The sequence below is a fragment of the Macrobrachium rosenbergii genome, chromosome 25, assembly GCF_040412425.1.
Source record: "Macrobrachium rosenbergii isolate ZJJX-2024 chromosome 25, ASM4041242v1, whole genome shotgun sequence".
Lineage (NCBI taxonomy): Eukaryota > Metazoa > Arthropoda > Malacostraca > Decapoda > Palaemonidae > Macrobrachium > Macrobrachium rosenbergii.
The window spans coordinates 33,647,079-33,666,909 of record NC_089765.1 but is presented as its reverse complement, the minus strand read 5'-3'; the positions used below and the strand labels follow the sequence as shown (position 1 = coordinate 33,666,909).

Below are 19,831 nucleotides of genomic sequence, written 5' to 3'. Positions count from 1 at the left end.
TGACATATTGCAATATAATATCACTGATATCAATAAAAACGGAAATGCAATAAAAATTTTCGACTCTATGCAACAGAAATGCAGTAAGATAAACAACATACAATAATATAGGCATCAAATGAATACGATCCTTAAAAACAATCAAGTGAAAACTTTCAAATCAGTAAAATAATAAATTAGCTAATTCTCATAAAAGATAAAGTAAACAGAGTTTACAACCAAAGATAAAATCTCACAACTTATATTCGGTATAGAAGAGAATACTTCTAAAGCTCCTAAAACTTATGACAGTGATGAGAACCTAAGGTTAAAAATGAAGAGTTTCTCATTTTTGGAGTAAGTGTGCAATCAAATGAGATTTAAAAGAAGATATGGTTTCGCGCTGCTTGATATCAGCAGGCAGACGGTTCCAGAACACGGGACCACACACACCTAGACGCCTCGCTCCCGTATCGGTGAAAGTTCTCGGAACAGATAAGTGATCCTGGTGCCTCGTGTTAATGTTCTCAGTACGATTCTGGCCTACCGTTGGCAAGGAAAAGAGCCATTCTGGCAGAAGTTTATTTCTGATTTTGTAAATCAAGAGGCATATATCGTAAAAGTACTTCTGCTCCATTCGCAGCCAATTCAGTTTTTCAAATATTGGAATAACATGGTCATGTTTTCGGGCACCTCCAACGGCGACCTTTGCCGCAAAATTTTGTATTTTCTTGACCCTTTCCAACTGGGTTTTATTGGTCGAACCCCAGACCCGCAAACAGTAGTTCAGGACACTCAGTACCAACGACTGTACCACCATGACTCGACAGTCTGGCTCAAATCTATCACTCACTCTGTTAAGATATAACAGGATGCCAGTTACCTTTTTGCGTAGTTCGTCAATATGCGCATTAAAAGTCATGGTACAATCCATGAAAACTCCCAGGTTTTTAACTGTGTGTGACGGAACAGGTGTCACATTACCGAATTTTATGTTCGTGTTCTCCGGGATGCGAGAGATATACTGTCTTGATCCAAAGAAAATGACCTGGGTCTTGCCTTCGTTAAGTAATAGGCCGTTACTATTAAAATAATATTTTGCAATAGTCAATATATTTTCGGCTCTCTTTATCAAATCATCGAGCTTTTTCAAGTCCCCAGTCAGCAAAATCTGTGTATCGTCAGCATAAATAACAAGAAGTCCATCCCGTATATGTTGTGGTAGATCATTGATATAGATCAAAAACAGCAATGGGCCCAAAATCGACCCCTGGGGTACACCAAAAGATATCTCCTCAGGAGAGGATAGGATTGATCCAACACGAACAGATTGGAAGCGATTGCTCACATAATTTTCGAACCAAAAAGAGTCGACATTGACTTTAGCTAATTTATTTATTAGAATCTGATGATTAACGCTGTCAAACGCTTTGGATAGATCCAATAATAACAGGAGAGATAATTTCTTATTTTCTATATTTTCATATATTTTATTGGTAACTGTAAGTAACGCAGTTTCTGTTGAAAGATTGGGTCTAAAACCATGTTGCTCGTTAACTAGTAAATTATTTGAGTCCAGGTAAGACATCAGTTGAATGGCAATTATTTTCTCGAGTATTTTTGAGATGACAGGCAACAGAGATATTGGTCTATAATTTCCAACGTTTTCAGTGTCTCCACTTTTGTAAACGGGAACTACGTAAAGATGTTTCCAAAGGTCAGGGTAGTTACCTGTAACAACTGAGGTGTTGACAATAACAAGAATGTAGAATATTGTAACGGGCAGAGAGTCAATTAAAAATAGAGAGAGAGAGAGAGAGAGAGAGAGAGAGAGAGAGAGAGAGAGAGAGAGAGAGAGATAGTGCTACAGGGTCTAAGACAATAAGTAATGTTACAGGAGCAATTTAAGCAAATCTAGCCTCACCACTTTTATTCCAAGAATTGTTTTTCATTCATCGTGACCATTTTTCCAGACGATGACATTTCTCTTTGGAAAAGAAATATCCTCAATATATATTCACCAGCTCAAGATATTTTATTTTTTTTTATAACGTAACTTAATTTCATGGACTATATTTGCTTTTAAATATCCGATTATCTCCTTTGTCAAGAACACCTATCAAACTGCCTTTTTTCACTCAATCTTCAAATGTAATCCCAAATGAGAGGAACACTTGGTTTAGAGCGCACATAAGCTACAGTGAAGACTGAATGAAAAACGTTATTATAAATGGAACTCGCCATATACTCTGGAAAGGTTGCCACAAAAAGCTGAAATGATTGATAGCAAGATACATCAATCTAAAAGAGGGGGATCTAATTCCCTTCTCCCATTCCTGAAATACCTTCGTCAAAGCCCAGACACACAAACTCACACATACACGAACACTCAAGAACAAACCTAGCGGAGTGTGCGTTTTATCAATCTATGTTATATATAAGTTCCTCCATCCCAATGCCTCAAAGAATACTCTCTTGCAATATCATACTCATAACGGGAAATTCGCACCCATTGTTCCGTCAAATCTTGATCATTCTGTCCTGCCACCAAGGGGAATCTCACAGAAAACAGAACGATTCTCAGTTGGACGAAAAGGCGCGTCTGATGGGAAATCTGTTGAGCGCTCACCTAAAGGAGATAAGACAAAGGCTTTTGCATTTTTTCAACCTTTCCCATTCACGACCGAGACACGTGAAGGCACATTTTATGATTTTGTATAAAATAAAATGTGAATTGAAAGCTGCAGGATTTATGTTTTTACTAAAACCTACTCATCAACGTTATATTTCTCTTTCTGCTTCTCTTTTTACTAACCTGACAACCTCTCTCCCTCCAAGAGGCAATTTATTTATCGCTTTTTTCGTTGCTAGTCCCATTCCATTTTCATTTTTCATGTTTTTCCTTTTTCTAATTTATCTACAACAGGGATAAAAAGAGGCACCGGGCAGTTCCCCCATTGGCTTGGAAATTGAAAACGTGCAAACATAAACTGAAAAATAAAAACATAGAGACTTTCCCTGTACATTTAATATGATTTTCCGACTGTCAAGAAACACTCGTTGAATACGTAGGATGTTGAGATGAAATCAAAACAGATCACGAGATATTTTATAATGAATGGTTGACCTTTACTGAAGTTCATGTTTGCCTGTAAAGCTCTGATTATATTTTGGCTTTAAACTACTACAATATATGTATTATCATCAAGCACACATGCACGGGTGGATACCATTAGTACATCTAGTGTAGAAGAGAGAGAGAGAGAGAGAGAGAGAGAGAGAGAGAGAGAGAGAGAGAGAGAGAGAGAGAGATTAGTGTTAATGTATACGAAAATAAATAATTCAACTTGATATAATGTACACACGCTTAATAAAACTGTGGCTCTCCATTTTTCATGGATATTATCAAAATCTGGATATAATTTTATCAAGATATAATTTTATCTAAAGTAAACGAACAGCCAGAATATTCATTATTATACCTGTCACTGAAATTATATTATTGTTGTACAATACAACAGTATCTAAATATTTATCAATTGGTACTTTCTAGCTCTGATTAAGAAATTCTTTCCAAATGTATAAAATATATTTCACGGCCGTCTTCATCAAATAACCTTCAAATGTAATCTTAAATCAATCACCTTTAACTTTTGAATATTCATATTACCCATCCAAGTATCTGCTCCGACAAAATCGATCTTTTCCCGCTCCTAACCAGACCGTACAGTACTATCACGCGAACGAGTGTTTTTCTTCAGTTTTACAGAGCAGTTCTTCGCTTCCCTTATAATGTTAAAATCTGATAGGTTCGTCCTCAGGGTGAGGGTGACCTTACAGAGAATCGACTGAATATCACTTGGAAAATCTGTTGAGCTCACTCCCCAAAGGGTGGGGGCCCTGAGGTTTATTTCCTCTTCTACTCATTTTTAGGATAATTGTATACACCAGGGGAAGTACGCACCTTCCAAAGATTATATTATATGTTGGATAGGATTTTAATTCTAGATTACATTAAAAGATCTTTAAAAAAACTAGAGTTAGATGTCAAGAGGAAATGAAGGCATCTCGACAGGAAACTTACGATAAATATACTAAATTCATATTCGCTCAGAAATGTGTGACTAGACATGGGAACGGTGGGAGAGCTTCAAAACATTCAGCTTTTGTTTCTAACATCATATACTGTACTTATGTAAGAGCGCTTACGTATATGATGTTGGAAACAAAAACTATACATGCACACACACACACACATTGCTCTCTTGAATATATATATATATATACACACACACACACACACACACACACACACACACACACATATATATATATATATATATATATATATATATATATATATATATATATATATATTCAGAGAGCAATAAAAAAACGTTACGAAAAATCAAAGTGCTGTTGTTAACGCCAGCCTTTATATGACGACCGTAACACCATAAAAATCTCCACTATCTCGTGTTCTTGTGTTACAAATAAACTAACTTTTGTTAATGTAATATACTCTCTCTCTCTCTCTCTCTCTTTTCTCTCTCTCTCTCTCTCTCTCTCTCTCTCTCTCTCTCTCTCTCTCTCTCAGAATCGCAGATAACTTCTCGTTGCTTCAAAAACATTTCGCATCGTCTGTGCCATAATGTAACCTGCGATTGTATTTCTAAGCCATTGGCCCTGTTTTTCTCTATTTGGATATCAGCGTCATCCATCCATTAGTTCCACACATATTATATATAACCGCCATCATCCCTTGCCAAACCGCAGAATACCATTGAGTCAAAGAATATTCCCCTGCAATATCATAAATAGAACGTGAGGCCCGTATCCATTATGATGTTAAATCCTTTAAAGTCCGTCCTTCAACAAAGGGTCTCTCACGGATATTCGAACGCAGAAACAGGAGCCCACTGAAAAAGATGTTGAGGGCACACCTAAAGGGGATGAAACACCAGTTTGGGCAGCGTTTCCCACGATTTTTCATTCAAGTGTAAGATTTATACTTTAACAAAAATATTTTTAACTTTCTGAAGTACTTTTCATTATATGATGGTACAGAAGAATAGACCTCTTTCATTTCCTTCAGAAGAGCCACAGTCCAACACAAAGAAATAAAACAATGGCATGGAAGATCAAAGGCCTGATTTGTCACTCCTGTGACTTCTACGGAAGTGCGGCACATCATATTCACACAGAATTTATTGTGAACACCGCGGCTCCTCACATTTACCAAGAAACGACAACATCTTAGCACATATATTTCCATGCTCATTAAGGAATTGTAAATCACTCATACCTACCTATGTTTCGCCAAAACAAAAGACTTCTAGGTGATTCAGTATTTCACTGAAAATCGCAGTCGAAACCTGAATTTGATCTGGTGATTGAAGGGACTTATTCATCCAAAGTAATTCGACAGGTAGCCTATAGAACTAAAACTCCTCATAATAGAGGTCGTCTCGTTATATTAACAAAAATCAAAATATTGTGAAACTATTCATATTTTACATTTTGTTAATTAGTCTTTTCATTGGCCGATGAATAACAGGACAATAAAATAGAGATAGCAGCAACCAAAATAAGAATCTTAGCATACGAAAATGTTATTATTAAAGAAGCTGGAATAAAAAATACTATTAGACTTAAAGACTGCGCCCTCTGATTAGAGACTCAGCAAAACACACACACACACACACACACACACACACACACACACACACACACACAGACAGACTTGACATTCATGGTTATCGCACTTAGCTGACCAACTTTAATGTTGCAAAACTACACTTTTGTTTGTGAACTGCACTCAGTGGAGTTGATGAGGCCAGTAATAATAATGAGACAGATGAACCTGTCCTTTGCAGTAATTAACTTTATTCATATGAATTTTTAGTGTTAAAGTGTTTCCTTCATAGAACAATATTATTAAAATAACATAACTTTCACTATCAATATATTGTATATTACGTGCAAAACGCAGTTCTCTCTTTTTCATGAGTTTCTCTCAAGAAAAAATGCCAAAGATAGAAATTATATTCATGAAAACCAGTGACTTTGCCACTGATTAAGAAAGAAAAGTAACAGCAATTTCCTGTGAAACAAGTCACGGAACAAAAATGGATGAAGCCTCTTATATATTCTAGAAAACTAAGAGCTGATGGTTTAAAGAGACAAGACTACGACCCCTTTATAACGTCTCAGAGGATTACATTAAATGTTGAATGTTAGGCAGTGTCAAGACATAGACACTAAATATAGATGCAAGTTGCTTGAGGAATAAAGGCGAAAAGAGAAATACCATTAAAATGAAGTCAACCTCACCCTCCTACAAACATTCACATTCGTATACTGCTGGCAGTATGGTCGTATGAGTTACGCAAGTGAACGACGATGGTATTCAGCTCCTTGATAAATGGCCACTAGAAAATGACAGACACCATCAGCATTTAAGCCCCTTGAACACATTTGGGGACGGCGTGTGGCTAGCTGCCTAATCCCATAGTCTGGCTCAAAACAAGAAAGTATTAGCTCTCTGGTTTTCAAAATGCTCTTACTCGCCGTGCAAAATGGTAGAAATGTAAAGAATGTAGCGACTGCGGTTTTAGGGACTGGGGACGAGTGAAAAAGTACAAATGTGTTAGCTGCAGGATCACACAGGCAAGATTAACGGTCGATATGCATGAGTCAGGGACCGGACACGAATGAAAGTGACAGAGGGTGATTTTGGGAAAGTCTAAATCTGTCCCAAGCAGTTTTTGAAGGAAATGAATGAGTGGTTATGCTAGTCGTTTAAATGCAAAGGTAAATGAAACATTACGAGATGGGGTTTTGCACAGATATGCACTGTAGTTCCTAGAGTAAATACAGAATCGTGTGGAAAGGTATTTGGAAAAGGGATTTATTGATGTAAATACATGGTTTCCATATGATAACGTTTATATATACATACTTGGAAAAGGGACACTGGAATTGATGAAGCAGCAAGTTGATGGATGTGACGGTGAGAAGCTAAACGGATGTTGGTATATCTGATCACTACTTGGATAAAGCAAAACTTAAGAAGGAATGAGGCTGAGGCTGGAGAGGCATGGTTAATATGTAGCTACAAGAGTAAACAAAACCAGTGAGTTAATGAGGAGGAAATAAGAAGATTTTATAATGAGAACGTAGATGAAAGCTGAGCGTGGGTTAAAGAAGCAGGAGTCGAGTGGATATACAGTAAGGAGAGCGCATTAAATGCCAGGATGCAGTCTTAGAGTCTCCATGGAGTGTTTCGTGGTTTTAAGAGGGTGGTAAGCATGAATAAAACAGCGCATGATGGGATGAGGAAGTAAGTTTAATGGAAAGAATATTTCCTGGGCAGTTGCAACACAGAAGGGAGGACTGCGTTTAGGAATACACGAGGACAGACAAAAAAAAAAAAAAAAAAAAAGTGGCCAGGAAGGTGAAACAGAATGGAGGCATGCATTGGGAGGGTTATATAAGTAATTGCTGAAAATTACAAAGGTTGATGCATGCGACAAAATTTTTCTTGTGCAAGTGAGGCATGCGTTACAGTTTTTTAGAAAGGAGAGTGATTAGACTACACAAAGTTTTAGGGTAACTCAAGCATTAGTTCTTCATTGGAGGGGTGGGTAGAGCTTTCGGCTGGCATGCTGTTGGCCCAGCGTTCGACTCTCCGGGCAGCCATTGAAGAATTAGAGGAATTTATTTCTGGTGATAGAAATTCATTTCTCGTCATAATGTGGTTCGGACTCCACAATAAGCTGTAGGTCCCATTGCTAGGTAACCAGTTGGTTCTTGGCCACGTAAAAATAAATCTAATCCTTCGGGCCAGCCCTAGGAGAGCTGTTAACCAGCTCAGTGGTCTGGTTAAACTAAGATATACTTAACTTGAGAATAGCGCGCCATGGCTGATACAGACCTGACTGCATATAGCAGAGAAACTGCAGATGTAAGTGAGAGGGTTGCAAAAGTTGAAAGTTTTGGGTAAATGTGAGTAAGAGTAGGGTTAATAATGGACGTTGGAAGAATGGAAACAGTAGATTTGGACATACATATTTAGAATGACGACAGGATGTGATATGTGTGTGAAATAAAGTAAGGTAGTTGGATGAGTGCAGTAGACTGGATTCAAAGTTTGTGTAAACAATTTTTTGTTGAGGTTTCTGACACGAGTCTACCGTATTTACTTATTTGTTTATTTGTTATTTGTCTTATTTATCATTCTTTATTATTGATCTTGTCTTTGCTTCTTTCTTATTTCTCTTTTATAATTTATATAACTGCCTTTTCCTTACACTGCTGCTCTCCCTATTGTGCGTACAGTGCTTCCAACTAATGTTGCAGGTTGGTTTTCGATACTGATATTGTAATAAATCAACATGCCACCTTCATTCTGACCTGTGTTGAAAACAGATATAAACCCCACTTTTATAACTCTTGGGCACCCTCTACTAAGCAACTTCTTGTCGGAGCGCTCGTCAAATAGTTTGTTTTGTATTACATAATAAAAGCAGCTCAAGAGCTGTAATATCTCAAATATCTGAACCTGCAACTTAAAATATATAATTATGTGAGTCACGAGTCTCTTCAGAGTAAATTTTTTTTGTTTTGTTTGTAAACTGACGCAATTCAATATAAAGTGGATCACCGGTATTATTATTTTCAAGAAGGAACTGAATTACCCTCATCATCAGGAGCTCTGGCACTTATGATGCACTTTATTTTTCATTAGCTCATTTTTAAACGAATCGGTATCCACTCACTAACAACACTATTTTCCTCATTACTTTGTTCATTTCAGCCAATTTAGTTAAGGCGCAGCTGTTAAGTATTGAACGTTGAACACGTCTGATATATATATATTTTTTTTTTTTGCAATTTTAGAAAATGGCAACTCTTTCAATAACTGTCCATTCTAGCAAATGTTTCATCGAACAATTTTAAATTAGGATAATTATATTTTCGAACAATTACTTTCATGGAACATTTGTTGCCGACGATTGAGTCTTCCGTTCCCACAAAGAGTTTGATATTGCTCCATGGCCTTTAAGGCTGGTTAGAGCCATCCATAGTCGAGTGATGACGAGATACCTAATAGGTAGACAGAAATATAATGGCTTTTAAATGAATTGTGTCCACAACCTGTAAGATTCGACCCCAGGTAATCTCACTTGAAAGGCAAGAATGGGACTGATTACACCAAGAGGCTTTTTATATATATATATATATATATATATATATATATATATATATATATATATATATATACATATACTGTATATATATATATACACACACACACACACACACACACACACACATATATATATATATATATATATATATATATATATATATATATATATATATATATATATATATATATATATATATATATATATATATGTCGTCCTGTAAGATTCGACCCCAGGTAATCTCACTTGAAAGGCGAGAATGGGACCTGATTACACCACGAGACATATATATATATATATATATATATATATATATATATATATATATATATATATATATATATATATATATATATATATATATATATATGTCGTCCTGTAAGATTCGATCCAGGTAATCTCACTTGAAAGGCAAGAATGGGACCGATTACACCACGAGACTTTATATATATATATATATATATATATATATATATATATATATATATATATATATATATATATATATATATATATATATATATATATATGTATATGTCAGGGTCGGGTAATCTCATTGAAAGGCAAGAATGGGACTGATTACAAGAAAGAGACATATATATATATATATATATATATATATTATATATATATATATATATATATATATATATATATATATATATATATATATATATATATATATATATATATATATCCTGTAAGATTCAACTTGGGTAATCTCACTTGAAAGGCAAGGATGGGATTGATTACACCACGAGGCTATATATATATATATATATATATATATATATATATATATATATATATATATATATATATATATATATATATATATATATATATATATATATATATAAGCCTCGTGGTGTAATGGTACTATTCTTGCCTTTCAAATTAGATTACCTGGGTCGGATCTTACAGGAAAACAGGTTGAGGACACAATTAATTTAAAAGCCATTATGCTTCTGTTTACCTGTTGGGTATCTAGTAGTCACTCGACTATGGAGGGTTCTAACTAGGCTGATAGGCCATGGAGCAGTACCAAAAACTTTGTGGGAACGGAAGACTTAATCTTCGGAAGCAACTATTCCATAAAAGTAATTGTTCAAAAAGATAATTATCCTAATTTAAAATTGTTCGATGAAATATTTGATATATATATATATATATATATATATATATATATATATATATATATATATATATATATATATATATATACAAGTCTATTACTGGTGAGCCCGCAAGGTTTTATAGCCTTAAATATTTAGCCCAAATACCCCTCAAAATCGAATTAACTTTGCCTTGGAAATAAATTACACCCACGAGGGATATTTATGTGCACTTACTACGGCCAGAATTCGAATGTATGCTTTTCGGGTGTGATCCTGTTGCAACATGAACTTGATATATACTACTATATACAGGAAAAGGTATAAGAGACGACTGAGAGAAATATAGGCGTATAAAATAACTTAGTATAACAAGAATGGTGTATGGTTGGATTTTGGTTGCAAAAGTAAGACAGATAACAGAAAAGGGTTACGAAACAGTTATGTGAGAAGTTTGCAAGTAATTGGAAAAATCTTGTTGTGGTATAAAAGCTTGCGGTAAAATTCATAAAGATCCAGCGTGTAAGGTGCTGCAGACGTATGGTATAAAAATAAGCTAATGAGGGAGATAACGAGATTTTATGAGTACGTGGTGGGAGAAAGACCAGCTTGGTGTAAAAGTGGCTGTTAAACAAGGGTGCTCTATGTATCCCTGATTGTTTCATATCTTTATAAATTAATTGATAAGAGAGGTCATGAAAAGAATAGGAGACACAGGATTGCGAACTATGAAAATGAATAGTGCATTCAGTATGGGATGATTGGTGTTTTCAGATGATATGGTACCAAGGGAGAAAAGAAACTGCAGAAACTAGCTGAGAATAAATGTGAGCGACATAAGGCAACGCATGTTAAAATCAGCAGTGAATGAACTGAAGTTGATGGTTCGTATAACTATCTGGGAGTAAATATAATGGATAATACTACGAACAGAGACGTGAGTCATACAATAAGTGAAACAAGAGAGGTAATAATTTGCTTATATAAAAAAGAATGGGAAGGAACTAGGAATATCTATGAAAACCCATTAAGGAATGAACGAAGAAGGCTATTAAGCCAATTCTTCTTCATGAAAGTGAAATATGGATGTTGAATGTGAATGAATGAATAAAAAAAAAAGTTTAATATTAATTCGGGTGAGACGAGGGATGAGTTTTGAAAGATAGTTTGGTAATGTTTGAGTAATGGAGAAGGATAGTCGATTGAAGTGTGTATAATTCGGAAGCAATAGGAATATAGAGGAGAGGAAAACCTAGCAAGTGCTGGAAAAATGGCGTAAAAGGGGTATTGGAAGGGAAGAGCCAGAATATCCATGATAAGTGCGACCATGTGCAAGGCAAGTGAATGGCGCAGTACGTGTAAGAGTGTTCAACCTGCTGCTATGAGCTTTAAGTGCGACCATGTGCAAGACAGGTGAGTGGCGCAGTACGTGTAAGAGTGTTCAACCTGCTGCTATGAGCTTGTGTGTGGATGATAGAGCTACTAATGTTGCGGAAGTTTCCTGCACATGGGCTCATCCAGTTTTCGGCAGGTAAAGTATGACTATGGCATTGATCGTTTTTTTTTCTCTTGAGCCACAGCTTAGCATATTTACTCAGTAATTTTATGAAACTCATTCGCAAAGGTCATTCCAACGCAACAGGAGGTCACACGTAATTGCCACACAGAACTAAGTGAAGTTCGACAGACGTAAAACTCAATTATTTACACAAATCAAAGTGAAAGTTGCAATGGCATATAGGGGTGGTGTAGGCATTGCATTCTCTATCTGGTTTGTCAAACATATTACGGCTGCATGACGTCAATACCTAATCGATTCGCTTTCCAACTGGTATTATCGTGTCGCAGTTATTTAGCAACGAGTGTGCGTGTGTGCATGTCTGTCTGTGACAGAGAATGAAGGCAATAAGGCTAAACAAGACGAATGAGGAAAAACAATCATTAGCGATCGTAGTTTTTTACGTAACGCCGGGTTGAACGGTAAAGGTTATTATCTATTTAATTTAAGGAGATGAGTGTAAAACTAAAGCTCTAACGTTTTACAAAAAATGACACATAACGATGTTAAAATGTACACTAAAACAGTTAGACCACAATTTCTGTAAAAAGAAAAGTATAATAATCGGTATGTACATGTATATATCTATCTATCTATCTATCTATCTATATATATATATATATATATATATATATATATATATATATATATATATATATATATATATATATATATATATATATATATATATATGACAGAGAGAGACTATGTATACATATATATATATATATGCACACAGAATGTGTGCCTTCTGGTATACACTACAATCAATTTACAGTTGTAAGCTACAATTGTAATGCTTACGAAAGCAGCTAATCACGAATCTGATTAACATTCCTAATTTGTACCTTCCGACTTCATAAAAAATAAATTATCTTCCGAAATGAAGATTCTGAAGACTATAAAAGACTAACTACAGAAACGTGTCCCTATTCTAAATGCATTTAGAAAAGTTACGCAGTGAAAGCGTGTGTGTATTCGCACATCATGCAAATCTACTCACACTACGAAAAAGAGGGTTTGAAAAAAAGCCGGGCAAAGGACCGACTCTATCTTCCCTTGGAAGAAAAAAGAACCAACGTCTCCGGAATGGTAATGAAAGGTGAAATCGCTCTCCCCATTTCCTACCGATCGGCAGCCCAAACTGTTAAGGGGGCCATGGCAAGCCAGATGAATACGAACACAATATGAGCAAACACATGAGCTTTTCTTATAAGCACACATATGAGTCTCTCTCTCTCACGTCCTTTGCTCTTCACACAGATGAGGTTTTAGCAATGTGATCGACTACATCGTAATTTTTTTGCCTTAAGTATTTTTCCCGTCATCAAAAAAATTTTAACAAGATTCTTTGAATGATCAAGGAGACATGTTTAAAGATGCTGATTCTATTCCAGTTAGATGATATTATTATTATTATTATTATTATTATTATTTTGTTCCTAACACTAACCATGAGGCTGAGTCGAACCTACTGTTCTTAATGATGTATATATTTTAATCTGTTGACCTAAGCGTTGAAATATGTACCTTAGGGGACAGCCGACTGCGGTGGGTCTCATCCACGGGGAAAAGGCATATGATATATGCTTTATATATATATATATATATATATATATATATATATATATATATATATATATATATATATATATATATATGACAAATGTTTCATTGAACAATCTTGAATTAAAAAATCATATTTTAGAACTACTGTCTATTTAAACATCTGTTTCCGAGGATGTTGATGTTCTGTTCTCACCTAGTTTTTCTTATGCTGCCAAATGGCATTTTTCCTCCTGGTTAGAACCCTCCATGGTCCAGTGGCGCCGAGATGCCTTCTAGATAAACGGAGACACAATTGCCTTTTTTTATGATTGGTGTCCTCAACCTGTTCTATTCTAGATTATGAACCTTGGTGCTCTCACTTGGAAGGCGAGATATATATATATATATATATATATATATATATATATATATATATATATATATATATATATATATATATATATATATATATATATATATATATATAAGTAATCAGTCCACAACTTTTCAGAGTCTCAAATATTAAGCCACAAATTTCCGTTAACATCACATTAATTTTATCTAAGGTATAAATTTCACCTGCTACGACCAGGATTAGAAGCTCTGCCTTTTGCGTGCGATACAGAGGCGATACAGACAACTGAAAGAATTATACAGCCATAAAATAAATTAGTATACCAAGGAAGGTGTACATAAGAAGTCTGCACATAAATGGAAAAAGCTTTTAGAGATAGACATGCTTATGGAAAATTTCTGAGATGCAATGCATAGGGTGCTGCAGACGAATGGTGTAAAAAAAAAAAAAGGCTTTGAATGCGATTATGAGATTTTTTAGTATGTGAACGGAAGGACTGATTTTGGTACAAAAGTGGGTCCCAGACAAGGGTGGGCTCTGTATCCCTGGCTGTTTAATACCTTGATAGAAGAACTAATATGAGAGGTCAGAAAAACGACAGAAAAGGCAGCACTGTGGTTAAATAAACGAATAATGAATTCATTGCAGAAAAGTTGGTGTTTCTAGAAGATATACTACTGAGGGAGACGAGAAACTGCGGAAACTCGTTGAGAATCAATGGGACCAATACAGAACAATGTATGTTAATTCGAACAATGGATGAATAGCTGTTGATTCATATAATTATATGGGAGTAAATATAATGGATGAATGGAGGAAAAGGGAAGAGGTGAGTCAAAGAATAAGAGAAGAAAGAGAAGCAGTAATGTGCGAAGGTGGAAAAGGTCGGGAAGGAACTCGGAATATTAAGCCAACTCTCTTTTAAGAAGGTGAAATATAGATGTTGAATGTGAATAAATTAAAAAAAAAACCTGAAAATCAACACAGGTGTAAAGATGAATGTGCGTTTGGAGAGAGTTTGGTAGTGTAAGAGGAATGGAGAAGGACAGACGTGGGATGAGTGTACAATGAAGCATTTTTAGGAAGGTGGAGTGAAGGAAAACCTCGAGAGTGCTAGAAAAATGGTGTAATAGAGGGTAAGGGAAGATTCTGATTATCCAGGATAAGTGAAACTGTGAATGACAGAGGTGAATGGCACAGTATGTGTGAGAGTCTTCAACATGTTGCTATGAGCTTCCAATGTTGTTGAAGTTTCCTGCACCTCGGTTCATCCAATATTCAGCAGTTAAAGTATGACCAATGCAGTGCCCATTTTTTTCTCTTAAGCCACATCTTAGCATATCTACTCAGTAATTTTATGAAACTCATTCGCAAAGGTTATTCCAGCGGAACAGAAGGTCACGCGTAATTGCGACACAGAACTAGCAGTTGCAAAGTGAAGTTAGACAGACGTAAAACTCAATTATTTACACAAATCACAGTGAAAGTTGCAATGCCACATAGGGGTGGTGTAAGCACTGCATTCTTTATCTGGTATGTCAAACATACAGTATTATAGCTGCGTGACGTCAATACCTAATCGATTCACTTTCCAACTGGTATTATCGTGCCGCAATTATTACCCAACGAGTGAGCGTGTGTGCATGTCTGTTTGTGACAGAGAAAGAAGGCAACAAGGATAAACAAGACGAATGATGAAAAACAATCATTAGCGATCGTAGATTTTTACGGATCGCCGAGTTGAAAGGTAAATATTTAATTTCAGAATATGCAGGTGATGATTATAAAACTAACTCTCAAGTATGACAAAAATCACACATGAAAATGTTGAAATGAAAACTGACGCAATTAGTTTTGCCTTAAAGAGCATTACTATATTACAACCTTTAACCTTTACTTTCCAGAGATATTGTCAAACCTTTCCCTGCTATATATATATATATATATATATATATATATATATATATATATATATATATATATATATATATAATATATATATATACATGTATATATATATATATATATATATGTATGTATGTATGTATGTATATGTATATGTATATGTATGTATGTATGTATGATATATATATATATATATATATATATATATATATATATATATATATATATATATAAATATATATATATACTCGTATATATAGACCGTTTGCTCTCTGGCATACATTACAATCCAGTTACAATTGTAATTTATAAAACGTAATGTTTACGAGAACAGATGATGCTAAAACAATGTCGAATCTGATTAACATTCCTAAATTGTACCTTCCGGTCCTAAGTGTATTATCTTCCGAAATAGATTCTAAGGATCATAAAAGAATATTTATAGTAAACAAACGTTCCCTATCCTACACTGATTTTAAAAATTCAGGCAGTGAACGTATGTTTGTATTCGGACATTTTGCAAATCTACTCACACTAAGAAAAAGAGGGCTTGACAAAAAAGCCGGGCAAAGGACCGACTCTATCTTCCCTTGGAAGAAAAAAGAACCAACGTCTCCAGAATGGTAATGAAAGGTGAAATCGCTCTCCCCATTTTCCTACCGATCGGCAGCCCAAACTGTTAAGGGGGCCATGGCAAGTCACATGAATACAAATACAATATGAGCAAACACATGAGCTTTTCTTGTAATCATACATATGAGTCCATTCTTGGTATTCCTATATTTATATGTATGAGCTCACACATGTTTGTACCGAACTCACTCTCTCTCTCTCTCTCTCTCTCTCTCTCTCTCTCTCTCTCTCTCTCTCTCTCTCTCTCTTCCTTTGCTCTTAAGTGTGGTCGATCAAGTCAATTTTTTTGCCATAGGTATTTTTCCTTTCTCTGAATGACCAAGGAGACATATTTAGTGATACTAGCTCTATTCCAGTTAGATGTTGTTGTTATTATTATTATTATTCCTAACACCCTTCAAGAGATCAGAATCAAACCTATGGTTCTTATTGATTGTATAATATGATCTGTTCCCCTAATCAGTGAAATAAGTACCTTAAGGGGTAGTCGATAAGGCTAGCAATCTTATCCCAAAAAGTCTTTTTTATAATTTGAATGTTAAAATTATCTCGACCCATACTCCCTATGGGGAAAATGCATGATATGATATATATATATATATATATATATATATATATATATATATATATATATATATATATATATATATATATATATATATATTATATATTATATTGTATGTATGTGTGTGCATTTATAAAGTATTACGCGCGTATGATTTTGCTATAAACCTGTGTGAAATTCAAATGTAACACCTAATAAAAAGTTCTGACACGCATTGAAAATGGCAGATTTGAAATATTACGACTTGGCAGGAAATAAATCTGGGCAAATCAGCACGTATGAGTTCGCTATCTCTTACAGTGGTGAAAACTGAGTGCTCTTCCTGTATGTATAGGTTTTACTTTTCTAACTTTTTCATCTCATAAACGGTTAGCTTCTGTTGACATATCGTAAGAAATGGTAATCATTACAAAATAATGAAGCCTCTGGCCTTTCTATTAATGTTACATGGAATATCCGCTGAGGCGCGCGCACACTTATGTGACGTAAATACAGGTTTATCGACCAAAAGGGCAGTGCCACCTATGAGCATACGTATTCCCTGTCGACAATAAGTGTACTTGTTTAAAATGCTACCTCACCCCTTAAGCCATTTTCGAGAGAAGATTCCGAGCATTCCAGGAGCTAGTTAATTATTTTTCGCACGCGTAAAAGTGACTGAAAAAAATATATATATATATATATATATATATATATATATATATATATATATATATATATATATATATATATATATATATAATACATACATACATACATACATACATGCATACATACATACATACATATGTGCATGTTCATACATATATATAAAGATAAATACATACATATATAGATATAACTTGTTACTAACTTTACATGTATTTTATGTTATTAAATCTTAATGCACAAACAACTCACTCATAACTAAAATATTATCTCTTGAGACCAACGTACATCCGGAATTATACACGATGAGCACATCTCGCCTGGTCCGGATTCCAACCTATGTTAGCTAAGCCTTTTGGGTTTTATATGGGTGGCAGCAGGCCTACTGGCCTCAACGATCAAGACAATGGATAGCAGCTTAAGTTCTCCCGTCGCTGGAATACTGATCTCCTTTCTGGGTGTTAACAGTGGTGAGAATTTATCCCCAACGAGGGTATCCCTGATTAGAGCGCCGTTGGAAGGCATCCTGCTCACCCAACATGGGCGTCTTCAGTAAGACCTTTATTACATATGCTTACTGGCACACTACTCGGTTCCTGGTATTGACATATATATTTAATTTTCTCTTGTTTTTCCGTATTTTGGTTTTAATCTTTATTAATGTTTTGTTATGCTTTCTTTCACTACTGTTCTTTTTCACATTTAGATTTAGACATATTTCCTGGCTGGTAACATAAGAATGTGTGGATATTCTAGGCAGTGTAGTAATAATAATAATAATAATAATAATAATAATAATAATAATAATAATAATAATAATAATACTAATACTAATAATAATAATAATGAAAATTATGATTATGATAATGATGCAAATTCGGTTCACAGCTAATACTGATGAGTTTTTCCCAAGAAAATATGAGAAGTAAAAAAATGTCTTTTTAAATGACAGCAGCTATTTTCTTGGCATAATCCTTACAAACATGCTTACTGAACTGTCCTTAGGTCCTTAGGTTATCTTGAAACGTCCTAGATGACTTCATAGGTGAATCGAAATTTTCTTTAAAAAATGAGCAATAATCTTTTACAACATTCTGTGTTAAAAAGGGATATCCAATATTGTCACTGAAGAACACAACAAGTTTTGAAGGGTCAGCACAAATTCTCTGCTGAGGTGGTATGATGTCATGCTGTTAAGTGCCCTCTACAATGTGGGAGTTTCAGAAATGCAATTAAGTAAAGATCTAGGTTCTCAAAAATATAAAAAAATTATAATGTCTCGGAATTAAAGGCTGCATCAAAAGCGCAAGAAAATATCTGACATTCCCTAACTGGTTCGTTTTTGTATATGACGGGTAGAAGGCAAGAGTAGTAGTTTCAACAATAGGTAAAAATGAACTACCATTCAACACTTCCAAGATGCTTATCATTAATACGAAGTAAAAAAAGTTGTCAGCCCAAGAGACTTTAATCATCATGATCTGAATTAACTTATAGTATACTTCTTTTAATTATTTCTCATTCATACCCTCTAATGGAAAAGGAAATAAAATGACAAACGTTCATCTAATTTAGTTTCTTCGATGCTCAAATTCCGTCCTGCGCACTGACAGCACGTTTACATTTTTTGACGATCCCATAAATCAATTCCTAATATGATTTTAAACATAAAGATATAGTATCCCAATTAAAATTTAACTGCAACCACACAAGAGTATGAACGATCAATCCCTTGAGAGTTAACTGTCTCCTTCAAGAGTTACTATCATGAAAAACGGAAGAAATGAAAAATTTGGTTTACGCAAGGCACATAAAACATCAAGCATGTTTATGGAAACAGGGGCATCAAACTGGGCATAAAATAAAGTTCTTCCGTTCCTTACAAAACTCCGACAGTGTGATATGATCTCCGTGACTCTTGAAAAATCCCAGCAATGGCCAGATTGTGACAACTAGGAGTGATTTTATTCCGGAAACTCACAAAAAGCGAATATTTTATCTCTTCGCAATCCACATACTTTTTCGGCAACAACGGACCATCCAGACAGGGAGAATAACATACACCTTAATAAGTAGTGTACACAATGAAGAAAATATCAAAGGCGAAAATCACAATTAAAATACTTAAGAAGAGAAAAATTTACCCCAAAATAAATGACGCTGGAGTTGGTAAATTCAAATTACAGCACAAGTTAACTTTTTAAGCACCGAAAGGGATATATATGGGCGTAAAACGCACACACTGAAACAAATAAGCCGCTAATTAAAAGAAATTTGAATACTATGCACTTGTAAAAATTATGCTTTACTTCT

General features: G+C 34.7%; 1 protein-coding gene across 2 annotated transcripts in view; it reads right to left on the bottom strand.

Moving 5' to 3' along the window:
• Window positions 1-19,831, bottom strand: part of LOC136852542 (rho guanine nucleotide exchange factor 11-like) — an 846,605-nt gene that overhangs the window by 239,450 nt on the left and 587,324 nt on the right. The window lies entirely within an intron of this gene.